At 38.8% G+C, this 15,059-nt stretch overlaps 1 long non-coding RNA gene across 3 annotated transcripts in view; it reads right to left on the reverse strand.

The window, feature by feature from the left end:
* The window catches only part of LOC135295515 (uncharacterized), a 59,085-nt gene that overhangs the window by 10,860 nt on the left and 33,166 nt on the right, over positions 1–15,059 (reverse strand). For 2 of the 3 annotated variants that reach the window (XR_010357636.1, XR_010357639.1), the window contains one exon: positions 11,535–12,660. The exons of the other annotated variant lie outside the window; for it this stretch is intronic. This is a non-coding gene — a long non-coding RNA (uncharacterized LOC135295515). Of the gene's footprint in view, positions 1–11,534; positions 12,661–15,059 lie in introns of those variants that run through there. 3 annotated transcript variants of the gene reach the window in all.

A 15,059-nucleotide genomic window follows, 5' to 3' on the forward strand; every position in this document is an offset into this window, starting at 1 on the left:
CAAACCAAACCAAACAAAACAAAACAAAAAAGGAAAGAAATTTGAAACAGAAGAGCTGGATAGTGGCACAGGCAGCTGGTCTAGAAGCTAAACCCTTTTTTAGCAGTCAAGCTTTCTCAGAGAACTGGAAAAAACCAGTCATTGTGAATAAAGTATCTGAAGGCATCAGCTGGTTTTTTTCTGTCAGTGAATCACTGGCAAGCATTTACTTAATTGTGAGAATTTGCCACTATTTATTCCATAATTTATGCAAATCTATTTTCATACCCACAGAATAATAACTATTAGTTATTTATTATTAGTAGTCAGCTAGCTCTGGGTCACAGCTAAAAGTGTTCATGCAGGAGAAAACAAACAATTTAGGAATAATAAACAGTAGGTATTATTTCTTTCCATATGGTACTGTACCTGTTTCTAGGTGAATACATGGTGAAAGTCATCAGTTACTGAATAGATACAATAAAAAAAATTTTTAAATATAGACTAATAGCAAATAGGAAAGGTTTCCATGTAGCAAAGAAGAATTATAGCATGTGCTACGACAGACATCCTAGACTGGTGTAAAATCAACATCATTCTAGTGACAACAACAGGGTCACTGAAATTTCATTGATTTATACCACATATAAGTCTGGACTTTATTTCTTCTTTTTTGTTTTCTTCCAATTGTTCAACTTGCTTTATAGCAGAGGATGATTAGAAAGAGAGACTAAGGAAGAACACAGTGGCAGGCACTTGGAGAGATGAGATCCAAATTGACTGAGGCATGAACAGGTATTTGCAGATATGTAGAGGAAAGAGAAGTCAAGTCCTGGCAATGTTGCTGTGATTGTGACATGAAATTAGAGATGATGGAGATGAAGGGTAGAAAAGAACATCTGGAGTCAGGGATGTCTCCATTCTGCAGTAATTTGATACTAACCTTCTATAGCAGAAAAAAAGTTTAAAAAACATCTTTAAAAAGTTAATGCAGGAAAAGGTTAGAAAAACAGACTCATCGAAATATTTTACCCAGAGCAGATTTAAAAGTTTTCTTCACCAGATTTACTCTGGTGTTGATTTTGGCTAATATTTTTAATATTATTTTTGATCATGAATTAGGTCTATGACTGTCTTTCTTTCCCGCTGCCCGGCTTTATTACCACAAAAACAAAAATAAGTATTTTTCTAGAAGTATTGGATGGCCAGGACATGTGAAACCCTTTCCTGTATTTTTCCCAGTTCAGAGGAACCATGCAATGAGAAGAAACAAGCTTGCCTGAATCTGGAAACAAAAGGATACTGCCTACTTTTAAGTACCAGTGACAGACCCAAAGGATCACAACACTTGCTTCACCCTCCAACCCTGCCTATGAACAGACATGCTCCAGCATATGCACACACACATGTTTTTTTCTTCATACTAAACAAATCTGAAACAAGGAAAGGCTAGGTTTGATTTGTAAAATTTGATTTGTAAAATGTGGCAAACCACAAAATTACAGAAAACACATGGTAAAGAAGAAAAGCAGAAATTTCAGAAAAAAAAAAAAAAAACAACTTCAAACCCAGTTGCTTATGTTAAAAAACCCACCAAAAAGCCATGTCCAGGAACGCATTGTTTAATAAATTGATACTAGACATATATACAAGTTTACTGTCTGAACTAAATTCAACATACAGCAATGCTAATGAGAAGTAATTTACATTGACAGCTTTTCAAAACAGGTCATTTTCCTGATCCAATATAAAATTTTCAAGAATACACCACAGCTGTTTTTAAACCTACACTGGAAGTTCCTAAAGGGAGAAAAATAAATAGGAACAGATAAAAATGACTGTAGAAAGGGAAAGGCCTGGTCCCATCCAGTCTTCTTCACAGGGGGAAGCTGTCCCATCCACAGCTTCCCCCTGTGACTCTATACTCCAAAGTAAAGGAATGAGGTAGAGGACCAGCCTGAAACTGGTTCCACACATCAGAACTGTTGGAGCTTTTGCTTTTCTGGACAGTAAAAATAAACACAGAGTAAGAGAAAATCTGGATAGAGCAAGCAAAACACTCAGAAACAAAACCAGTAGCCAGTGCAGCATGGAACAGAGAAGAAATACGAAAAATTTTCCCTTTGTGTGGTCCAAAGGGGCAAAACTAGGACATACTTTAAGTAAACCAGGCACAAATACACCCCTGATTTAGCCTGATAAGAACGTCTCTGCTCACAGGAGCAGTAAGATTTTGATCTTCTCCCACTGCATTTTCACAGTTCCTCATGGCTTAATGCTGGTTCAATTGCATGATATACCTCCTTGCAAAGATACAGGGCTAAAGGCCAGCCAAGGCCCATGGAGGAGTGTGTCACTCCTGCCCTAATTAATTCAGGCAGAAGGAATGTGATCAAAGAAGTGCTGACACTCAATCAAAAGTGAGACAATATGTTCATGAGTAATAAGCACCGTCACATTTTCAGGATGTGCCAACACTTCCACTGAAGTACATACTGGAAAAGGGAGAGAAAGGCCAGAAAGGCAATTGCAAAACATATGTGACAGAGGCTCAACAAAAATAAATACCTCCCCAGCCAAAAAATAACCCTCCCTGACTCTCCCATGCACTGCAGACAAAGCACCAGGTGCACTAAAGCTGTTTCACCTCACAGAGAAGCTGAGTGCTGGAGACTCATCTGCTTGCAAAACCTGTAGGTACCATATGGTACTTCACAACCTGCATGGCAAAAACCTTGCCATGCACAGATGAAAACAATTCAGTATGTGAGTTAAACGCACCAGAGGTCTAAAGGACAAGGACAAGGCTGGCCAAGGATTGGCCTTTTTGGAAAACAAATACTCAAAAGCACAAGTCATCTTTCCAATCTGCCAGTCCAAGGCATTGGAAAACTGTCTTACCTCATTGGGGTGGAGCAGGGACATGTCTCCAGGTCTTCACCATCCCAGGCTTGCCCTGCTTTTTTGGTAGCAAGGTCAAAGAAATCTTCATTGACAACAGGATTGCAAAATTTTCTCCTTGATGTTCTCCCCAAAACACTGTAGCGCCCAAGCTCAGACACAAACACAGAGCTAAGGTTTCTAAGGAAAAACTTCAAGACCTGTACATGTCCAGCCCTGCTCAAATCTGCTTACTGACAGTGCCAAACAATGCATGTGCCGTGTATCACCAGTAAAAGTATTAAATATTTAATTATTTCTCCTAATAGTGTAGGTTCCTCAAGTAAAACCCTTACCATCTGCTATAAATGCCTGTCCTTATCAATTAAATAACTCTTACTTTAGTCATTTCTTCCAATAAAATCTAATTTTCTTCATCAGATGGACATCTTTCATGATGGCATTTTATTCTTTCAACATGGTATTGTTGCCACTACATGGTAAATACAAAAAATCATACCATTACCTTTCTCTTATGTTTTTTATTAAAAAGAATTTAAAGTCTCTTCCAGAATTTATCACGTTTTTTGTAGATCAGTCCCATAGACCTTTAAAGAGGTGATGTTATTTGCATTTAAAGTATTCTCCCATGAAGACATTTCTGGTAATGAGAACCTCAATCAAGCAGAAAATGCCATAAAGAAATAAGATTTATAAAAGTTTTCACCAGAAATCAGGTGCACAATAGTCAACACAATTAAAATGCGCCTGGGGTTGCAACAGTCACCCATTTTATGTCTATTAAATAAAACCTCTGGCTTAGACAGTAGCTGCATGTACCTGACCCAGAAATGTCTGGATTCTGTGGCCTGAGATGACCTGGACAGTGTCCCTCCCTGTCCAAAAGCTTTTTGAACCATGTAGGATGCTGTGAGTGGAAAGGCTATCTTAAAGGGCGAATATACTATGAGCTTGCTCACTGGAAAGATACCTGGAATATCCTCTCCACGCCTGTGCACATCACTTAAATATTTTTGTTATAGACAGGTTGTTGTTGCCTGGCTCTGTCTAATGAATTAGAAGCACAACTGAGGAAGAATTTGGTGCCACCAGTTTTCTACCATAATGATGAGATCAAAGAGAAAAGAAGTTATGAGAGAAAATGCATAAGAAAGGGAGCCTGGCATGGAATGTCTGTGAGCTCCTGCTTCATCTCCAGACAAGGAAACCATGTGGCTTTTTTTTATAAAGTACATTCAGATAAGATTGGGACTTTTTATTAGTGCAAATCCTTATTATAAGCTTTTCCATTTCTCTGTCTGGCAAAATAATCAAGAAAATGTTGTGCTTTCAGTACCTGCCTCTCCAAGTACAAGTCAAAGTATAAGTCATTGCTTGTAATGTTTTACAATCCTCTATTATTTTATCACTTTTATATGCCAGCCACATCATGCCACACACATGGCTTGTTTTCCACAGGTTCAATGAAATGCATTTCTAAGCTGGTGTCAACAGCTAAGGTCATCTCCACAATATCAAAGTAATATGGGTATCTGATGGGTATAAATGGTCAACACTTTCAAGTATTCAAACACTTTCTTGAAGTTGGGGTTCTATACTTCAACACACACTAACAGGATCTGTGGGCACTCCGCAAGTCTTAATATAAAGGAAGTTAAAGTTAATGGTGTCTTTTCACATATATGCCTGCAGGTAGGTGCAAGCAAATTATGGATTCTAGAATTTTAGAAAAGACAGAAGTAAAAAGAAAATGTATTTTTAACAGATACATCTAATGTGAAATGCTTGAGTTTTTTATAGGAACTTCTTAATGGCTTAAAAAACATTATTCAGTGGAAGGAAAGGATCTTTGGAGAGACATCCATTTATTCAATTGAAAAATCAAAATATTTGGGGCAGTAATCATCTCACTTAGCTGTAGAAATTTCCATTTACCTACCTAAGCCCAAGCAAGTTACTGTAGGTTCCTCTGAAGCGAATAGTGAGAAAGAAATTACTCCTGAGGTGATACTATCTTTTGTCCTTTTTATTGTTGTTGCCACTTATTTTTCCTTTAAAATAAGAGAATTTTATTTTGAAAGTACTTAGTTCTCTAGAGCAACATGGTGCAACAGCCTTATACTGTAACTACACTGTGGGGGGAAGGAAAGGAGAATGGCTCCTTTGCAGTCTGAGGACTAAGGTGGGAAGGCATCCCTGGAGATCCTCTTGTCTCACTGCAGTCACCTCCTAGGTACAAGAGGTTGCTTGAATAAATCTATGAACATTTTGGGACACTGGTACGAGCCAGGTGTCAGGCAGGGAGAACAGTGTCTCACCAGCACTGTTGTGTTTCACACAGCACAAGAGAGCAACAGCAGCAGTGAAGGTATCAGGCAATTTCAAGCGGCAGAATATCTCCCTTGACCAGAAACACAAATATTCAAAAACAATGAAAAAGACATAAAAACATAAAAAGGGGTGGGGTGGGTGGGGAGGAGACAGGAAAGGATTCAAAAAAGTCATGTCATCCTATGTAATGACTTGGTAGGAAAATGTTTTCACACTTCAGCCCACTGAAACTAGACTGACACTCCACCCTGTGTAATGTCTGTATTTTAACCATAGATAATTGAATGGAACACCCCAGCCTTTACTTACCCTGCCTAATGAATGTTATCATGTGGAAAAGGTAAATCAATAACAGCTGAGATCAAACATACCAATCTCCTTTCCAGTGCACAATGCACTCATTTATATAAATCTTTACAACCTGACTGCCCTTCTCGTTTAAACGCAGTGAGTGAAACATTGCCCGGTACAAAAGACCTTCTCTCTCAAGAATTCTCCATGCTGTTTGAAAGGGTAGCCCAAATGAATTGCTGGAATGGCCATTGAAAGGGCTACTCATTAGCTATGACTGTCCTTGGGAATTAGCCAGGCGTGAGGTAACAAGACCACTAAGTGCTGTTGGTATTGGCAGCAAAGGCAAGGTTCATCATAGTACCTCTTGTCTAGACTAGGGATGTAAAAGGAAATAGAAAACAATTCTTCGACTATATACACTTGACAGTCTGCTCCTTTTTTCTATAGAAAAAAAAACTGCAAGACATTTGGAATTTTTCAATTTTATTTGGGAAAGAAAAATTTGGAAACCATAGTGACTCATGCTGGAAAGTGTCTGACTGGCATGGGATAGCCAGCTAGCTCCAGAAAGTTAAAGCTGTAGGAAGAGTTTCAGCAAGGCATGTGAATTCAGATTTTAATGTCATTTAACTCTTAGTATCCTTATAATTAATTTTGCTTTATTCACTATGAAAATAAGAGGAAAGTCCCTAACCTGAAAAACCTGATATATACCAAGAGGTTCACATACCCAGGGAATAAGAATTTCAGCTTTAGGAACATGTACAGGTCCATTCCCAAATGCATTGCATAAGTCTCCTTTCAGATCATTGTGCAGCACAGGTATTCTGGAGGAAAAGGTCAGATCAGATCCCTATTTCTGTTTCATTTGGGTGGCTGCAAAAGAAATGCTTTAATCTGCAGAGCACCCTGGCACTGTGGTATCCCTGTCTGAATTGAGAACCGCACACCCTTTTTCACACAATTGCTTTTCATTTCCAGCTGCTGCACATTGTTCCCCGGCCAGCTCAGGTTCCATCACAGAGTGGCTGGCTAATCCAAAGCTATAGCCTGAAGGAAAATTTGCAGTCTTTTCTCAGGACTTTCCACAGAAGGTGAATCACACCTCTTTGGGGAACATCTTTTCTGTCCAGTGGCAGCTACTGTGGGCTTAACCACAACTCTCACACTTCTTTGCCTCATTTCCTTCATCAGAGTGCCAACATCCTCTGTTTGCAAGCACCCTAATTTCTTTTGGGAAGGGTAGGCACTGAGTTTCCTCAGGCACTACATCTATCCTACCTCTTAGCTGTCAACAATTACCCATTGACTCCTTTCCTAGTAATAAGTAAAAATGAAAAATTGACCATCTATTCCTTAGGATCTTTTTAAGGTCCTTACTAATGCAGGTAATTAAGAGAGTAAGGGGACATCACAATGCCCCCTTCTTTATCACAACCTCCTTATAGACATCTTGTCTTCTGTTTCCATGAGTGTGTTTCTTTTCCCACTTTCTCTTTGAGTATGTGGTGTCCATATGTCCTTCATTGCACTGACAAGTGCAGAAGTGGAGCTTCCCTTATCTTTCTTTCTTTCATTCCAAATAAAATTTGATCTCCCTCCAGGCAGGAATTTGATGTCCTTAGAAGCATGACTGATAGCACTCCAGCACTTTCACCTCAACCTACCTATCATTGTGGCTCCAGATCGTATCACACTGGCAATTTTGACATATGACAGTGCAATTTTGACTCCACATACACACAACTCTAATAGACATTTTTGGGTTTTTTATTATTCTCAGATTCCCCTGTTTCAGCCCCCAAGTACCATTCAGGCATGGAGGCTAGGCTTTCTATGCTGAACACTTACAGTATTGGACTTATTAAAGCAGGGTGATGTGTGATCCTTGGACATCTCTGCTTTTCTGATTTTGAATTGTCACCTTCTCAGTGAAGTGGCATCTTTATGTCCCATCCATGCCATGGCCTCAAAGCTGAGGCAGTGCTTTATATTTGCAGATCTATGGAGCAGACACATAAAGTCTGAGGAATACCAGATACCAAGCATTCTTTCATGGAGAAACACCACACAGATGGAGGCAAAATGGGCATCTACACCCACTCCTTGCCTCCATCTCACTCTTCAATTACTATCTGAGCTGGTATGGCATTTCTTAAAATCAAGGGCCCTTCCTCTCCAAGTTCACCCTGCTCTGCCAGCTTAATTGCTAAGTAGCTCTCCAATCATAATACTTCTCTCAGCTCAGTGGTCTTCCATGTCCTGTTTCAAACTTCTCTTTATCATCTCTTTTCCAGCTTCCAGATTTCTTATCATGTAATGGTGATCTCATGAGGTGCTCTGCAAGACTGCCTATTATTAAATTGCTTCCCCAGATTCAAATTTGGGCTGGACCACAATGAGCTCTTCGCACATAGGCAAATAAAACCAGCCAGATATAAAAATGTCTTGAAACACTCATTGAGATTTGAACCTGACATAAAGATTAACAATAGAAGAGAAAGTGCACACAAAGTCTGGTGTTCAACAAGGATATGCACATTTTCTATGTGAAGCAGAATTGACAAGTCATCAAAATCATCACAGAACCGTGAAAAGCAGGAGTCCTCCTTCACATGGCTGTTTTATGAAAAAGGATGGTAGAACGGACAGGGAATACTTTTGGCAATGACAGGACAAAAGCTGGAATAAAGGCAAGAATAGAGAAGTAGAGGGAAAACTTGTGTATCTGCAACAAAGAAATCCTAGTCTGGCTCTCAACTTGCATGTTAAGAACTGCTGTGCCAGACATATTAATGCTTCCCAATTGTTTGGTTTCCACTTAGGGCTTTGCACATGATTGAATCATTGAGTGACTGTGTCTTGGCCTTATATTTCCAAGATATACTGCATTCCTTTTACATATATATTACACATCCTACTCAGGGCCTGGTGTTATATTCAATATGCAATCTACATTTAGGAAACATTCCTTTAGATTCACCCAAGAAAAGTGCTATCCCCATCTGGTGTCCTGATCATCCTTATGTGAAAAATTCATCTGTCTTTTAATGTCCTCTGAAACTAGTCTTCATCTGATACTTTGGAGTGTTCAGAACATTACTTTCTCTCATGTGTCTCATTTCTGATTCTTTCTGGACTAGAGCCAGAAGTCTTACAGGAAAGCATCTATACATGAGAATAAAAGCCCATTTTAAAAGGTTGGAATAATCGGAATCAGTTATATGATCTAAAGCCAAAGCCTCTGCCCAGCAGTCTTACCATTTACACTTGATCACATGTCAACAGCATAGATCTGATTTGCATAAATAATTTTCATTCGCTTTAGCACCTATAGAAATTACAGTAACATAGCTCACTCATCCAGGATTGCTCACTGGTTGTTGTCAGGTCAGCTGAAGGCAAAAAAAATATATAGCTTGCTGATATTTTATAAAGATTTCCATTCATTTCTCTTTTCTCTGTTTAGTCAGGTTATCACTTGGAACGCAGCAAAGGTACTGCTCACATTCTGAACCCTGTAGTGCTAAGCTATGTGTGCAAATACAAACAGCATGTTCTTTCTAAAAGAATGTGTACTTGCAAGTGGTTTTTAATTTGCTATCACAAACAGGGGTCTGGATTTCAGTGAAAGTGAAGTTTACCACACACATACTTACATGCTGAAGTGAGATGAGAAACAAATTGTTGTGGAAAAATAAATTTTGACAGTTAAGATTAAGAAAGCCTTGTTTTGCAGTGATCAGCTAACTCCTGCAAGAGAGATGGGCTGTGCTTCTCTTTACCAAATATTTTTTGGTTTTTAACTAATCACAGGAGTTCACTCACAACTGAAACAAGAGTAGGCATACAGTATATCTTGTGTAAATGACATTATCACTAGGATTATTAAAGGCTGCTTTTGTAAACTGATATACATGGAAATGAGCTTAGTGCAGCTCTATTGAGTATAGGTTATTTGCCACAATTGTATTTAATTTTTGTGTTCCATGAGTGACTTCTTCATCTTAATTCCATTCTAACTGATTAGTGTAATGCTGTGTAACAATCACAGAATCATATATCACAAAAAAAATTTAGATTGAAAGATACACCTAGAGGATGTCTGATCCAGGTCCTTTCTCTAAAAAGGGTTAAATCCATCAGATTGCAGAGCTGTCCAGTTGAGTCCTGAACATTGCCAAAAACAAGAGTGTCCACAGCCAGGGCAACATGTTTGACCACCATCATGGTGATGTGTTGTTAATATCCAACAGGAATTTCTTTGTATTGCAACTCATGTCTGCTGAGCCTCATTATCTCACTGTGCAACTCCAAGAAAATCCCAGCTCCATGTCTACATGTAATTGAAGACAGCAGTAAGACCTCCCTTTTGCCTTCTCTTCTGAAGGCTGAACAAACACTTTTCTCACAGCCACAAACTCTATATCTTTTCTACAGTCTCCTCCCATCCAGGGGACATCCAATGAACTCTCTTCATTTAGCTGAAATCTTTCTTGTCCTGGAGAACTCATACACAACACTCCAAATGTTCCAAGTCACTCAGCATGCTGGCTATGGTTTTAATTGTGCTGCTCAGGTTGTTGCTGGCTTTCAAAGCTGCAAGGGTCCATAGCTGGCTCCTGTTGAATTTATTGTCCATTAGGACATCCAGGTCCTTTTCTGCAAAACTGAGCAGCTGGTCCCCAGGCTTAACTGTTGCTTATCAGGCTTACTGCCTTCCAGATGCAAGTCTTAGCATTTCTTTTGATGAACTCACAGTGTTCTTGTCATCTCCATTTGTCCAACGTGTCAAGATTCCTCTGAAGAGCAACCAAACTCTCCCCAGTATGGTACCATGTGTGAATTTGTTGAGGGCACACTCTGTCACATCACCCATTATAGGTGTCAAAAACCCTTTTGAACAGTACACATTGCACTTATTTATGGAGAGAATTATAATATTGGTGTGTATATATGGTTTTACCTACTTGTCCTGGTCAGTTATCAGCAAAACCAGGGTTAAAGTGACTGCCTCAGCAGAAGAATTCCCACATGTGGCTGCCATCATTATTAGCATTTCTGGAGAACTTGGATGAAGGGGAACTTTATGAATTCACTTGAAGAAAATCATTCTGTGAGGATTGGAGGAGTTAAAATACCGGTCAAAATAAACCATTTTTACCTCATTGTTTTCTCTGAGTTTAGCCTGACCATGCATATAAAATCTCTTCTAGGATATATACACAAGAATTATTTTATCTTCGCCATGGTGAATAGAAAAAATGTTCCTTTACTTTGTAACATGCTCTGCAAAACCTTTAGGCCTCTTGTGTTTAAATCTCAAGCATGTGCACTTTTCCTCCTTCACTGACCTTTTTTGTAGAAGAGGCCAGGATTAATTGCAGGAAGCACATTTTCTTGTAGGTGTAGTTTGTACTGCACGGTCACTTCGCTATAGATGCTCAGGCTGAGCTCTATCCTGCTTTCTCTCCACCAATCTTGGCACCTGTGATGTCCCAAGTCCAAATCATGACTGGCTGTCAGCCTGGGACACTAAGGCCAAAGCCATCTGGACAAGAAACCTTGTTTCCTTACCTTCATGTCCAAATAAATTCTCTTCCTGGGACCTGTGTTAACAACAACTGGTCACTGCAATTTCTCAAGGAATGCAAACAAAAGGGCTACAAGTGTAACAGGACTGAGTCATGATGTGGGTTTTACAGCATTGGCAGGAAGCTGGATGGGTTTTAGTGTTTACTTACACAATAGCTTTGCTTACTAGAGTCCCTCAAGGTCTAGGAGTGAGTGGGTTTTCATGCCTGTTGTCTCACTCTCTCAATTATGGTTGAGTCAGTAAGACTTTGTTGGTTGTTACAGGTTATACTGAGACCAAAATGTCATTTGCAACCACATAGCCAGGGACTCAGTCACGGGAATTACAGTTTAGTTTAAGAAGTCACTGAATTCCTCTATTCATTACTGTGCAGTAGATTAATTTGAAAAGTGATGATGGTGCTTTGATGACAATATTTCTTTATTATGACTAATTAATTTTTGCATGTATCTTGAAGCCATAGATTGTAAATAAACAAGTGATGTCAGCATGTGTAGCAGAGAAAAAATAGTCTATGAGAACATACTCTTTCTTGCATATAATGACATGTTTTTGCTGTAGAAAGTCCCTAAGGCTGATTTCTTACTTGCAGTTTCAAAACATCATCATTAGTAAGACACTGGGGAATTAAACCTTTCCATGAATCCATTTATGTCTTTACTGAAAACTCCACTTTTCTATGTGAACAACAAGAGTCTCTTGCAGTTTTTCCCTCACGGCTTTTGATGTGGGCCAGAAAACCATTTCAGGTAATAGACGTAACATACCCTGCTAATCTGAGTTGGCTTACTCAGCTACCACAAAGCAAGGAGCCAAATATAAAATCTATTGTCAATCTCATGACTGGTCATGTGTTATTTTCACTACTGAAAGTTTTTTTGTTTAAATTTCACTTTTGTTGCATTCATAGGTATTTGGAGCTTACACTAAATTAGATGACACATATATTTATGCAATAATTCAATGGTGTGGTAGGAAGATAACTTGGCAAGATTCTTTTTCCCCCTCAGGCTTATAAATTCCAGATTTTTTTTTTGCCACACCTATTTGGCATATATTTCTTTTTTTTTTTTTCCTTTTCTTTTCTATTTTTTTTTTTTTTAATGAAGAACAGGAATAACAAGATCAACCCTGAAAAACACAAAAATACAAAGTCCCTTTAATGGGGGCCCAATCTTAACCTCCCAGAATCTTTTTGCTCATCTTAGCTAGTTCTGGACCTGGCCCACACGCTGGATTGTTCCTGTTCCTCAGCATGTTTCAGCTGACAGCCAGCACTGCACAAGAATGCTTGAGAGAACCCTCTGTCCTTGGCATAAACTGGATGAGCTGTTAATCATTTCTCACTGACTGACATTTTTTTTCTGCCTTCTGACTTTCCAGGTCATCTGTTTCTCTCTTCCCAATGCTCTCAGACACACCACGTTCTGGATGCTGCAGGGGCTCCAGCCACTCTCCTCAGCGTTTCATGTCTAGCAGCCTCCCAGTAGCAGGTACCTCCCTGGTAAACAGGGCTCTGACAGCTTTTGACTAGCTCCAGTTTGTCCAGCTGCACTGCACTGGAAGGAGCAAAGTGAAAAGTGAAAAGTGAAAGAAAGGTTAGCTGGGTAATGTGATCTGCTGCAAAATCACTCTCTCCTCTAAGGGTAGTAAGGTAAAAAACATTACACAAAGAATTTCTAAGATTCTTTTTTCTAAAGTAGTCAGTAACAGTACAGACTATTGTTTACATTTTAATTAACTTCTGTTTCACTGGTTTTTAAATAAGATTAATTAACCTATTGCTTTCAGCTGAATTATTGCAAGGTCTTGAACCGATTCAAGATCTACTTAAAATTTTCAAAGGGTAGCATGGCTGGTTTGTGGAGAGGAAGTCAAATTAGCAATAGCTTCATAGCAGTTTAGTAGTTCATAGAGACTGCAGTGATGAGAAATATCTCTTGGAGAATCTCTTTTCAGCAGCCTTTGATCTTACAGGAGTTTTCTTCTTTACTTTTGTAGTATGTATAACTGTTCCAACTAGAAAATAAGGAACAGGAGATTATATGTGTAATACAGTAAAAAGCTGACATCAGAAACCCCAGAAGTATCCCTCTACTTGTGCCAAAAATAAAGAGCACACCTGGCCTTGACATTACTGTAATGAAAATAAAAGCAGAGAAGATACATTGAGTGCCACTCTCCTGTACTTACCACCTTCTCATCTGCACTTTCACCACCAAAACTTTCATTCCAATCAAGAATCTTGTTGCTTTTACACTGTGCTTTTCAAACAGTGTGTTCAGTATAGCTACTAACAAACATGTTACAAATGTGCATAGAATTGGGAGCAAGCTGTGGGAGCAATATTGCACAACTAGAAGGAAGTACATGATTGACTCATTTATAGTGAACATATATATATATATATATATAAAATATGTCTGCATTCATGAATCCTGATACGAATCAGTATGGTTTCTTGATGGTATACATGTAGCACCCTAGATCTTTGGCTAGGACTACAAAGCACATTACACAACACAGGAAACGTGAAAAGGGAGTTTCAGGCCAAATTTGCAATGTGCCACTCCCAAACTAGTGACGTGCTGATCTGATCTTCCAACATAAGTTGTTTGCTTTAAATTATCCCTCCTGTCAGTAGCATAAAAGTGCTATGACAGCAGCTAGGAATTGGCAGGAAGAAATGAAGTTCCCAGCTGTGCCATCTCTTTTCTAGACCCATCACCTTTTTTGCCAGCCTTCCTCACTCTCTTCATCAGATCCTCAGGCCCTTCCTGTCTCTTTCACCTTTCATTCTTATTTTTGGCATGTATTTTTCTTAACTGAGTCTTCTGGCTGCGTGCAAAACTCATCAAGAGAAGAACTAATGCAACCAAGGGTTGATCAACCTTTGCCCTATTGCCCAGAGAAAAAAATTCCTTTTCCAACAGGATTTCTTGCCCAACCTGGCAGGCTCTTAACAATTTTCATACAATCACAGGCAAATCTTAAGAATATTTTGACATCTATTCCCACATAGTAGTGATGAGTTCACACACGTAGTTTGTAGACTGAACATTGAGGACATAATAAATTCTTTCCAACACTGATGAAATTTGCAGTCTTATGTCCATTCTGCCTAGGAGATGAACTATTGAAGTGTATAATATTGAAAAAAGTTTAGTTTTTCATGACACCCTTAGGGAATAAGACAGATAACCACCAGAACTAACCTGTCATAATCATCTGGTGACCTCAGACGGTCCCCTTGAACTCCTCTCTTTCACAAACCAAAAGCATCCCTACAGCTCACTGATGCATTTTGATAAATAAGTAAAAAAGCTAGATAGGATTGCATGTGATTGAAAAATAATCCTGAATCTACTTAACAGTGGCACGAGGAAAAAAGGAAACCTTTTGCATAACTGTCATCACATCACAAATCCTTCTCAATGAACCAGCGAGTCACATGGACACTATAAATATCAGTCTTTGTCGCTCTGTGGTCTGTTTTTTCTAAGAGTGGGTAAATTGAAGATGACATAATATTACTATTACTATCTCTTCTACTACGACTACTACGACTACTACGACTACTACTACTACTACTACTACTAATAATAATAATAATAATAATAATAATAATAATAATGTTTTAAAAGAATAAGTAATCCCAGATCATTTTATCTAACAAGATACTGGACCTTAGCATACACTAAGTTGAGCACTGGAGGCCAAAAAGCCTTAGAAAATAATGAAAGTCACTATAGCAAGGGGAATAACGAGCTTTCAGGAAAGCCTAGGTTTGCTTACGGCTTGGAGATATTATGGTCACAAAATGCTTCTGTTTTCATCCACCCTGCTTTTCTCCTTAACAGATGGTATGTGCCTTCCCATTTTTATTACTAACTTCATTTCTCATTCTTGTATTGCAGTTAGACTCTATTGCTTTAAAAAGTATGTACCATGAGTACCA

Source organism: Passer domesticus, chromosome 2 (assembly GCF_036417665.1).
Source record: "Passer domesticus isolate bPasDom1 chromosome 2, bPasDom1.hap1, whole genome shotgun sequence".
Lineage (NCBI taxonomy): Eukaryota > Metazoa > Chordata > Aves > Passeriformes > Passeridae > Passer > Passer domesticus.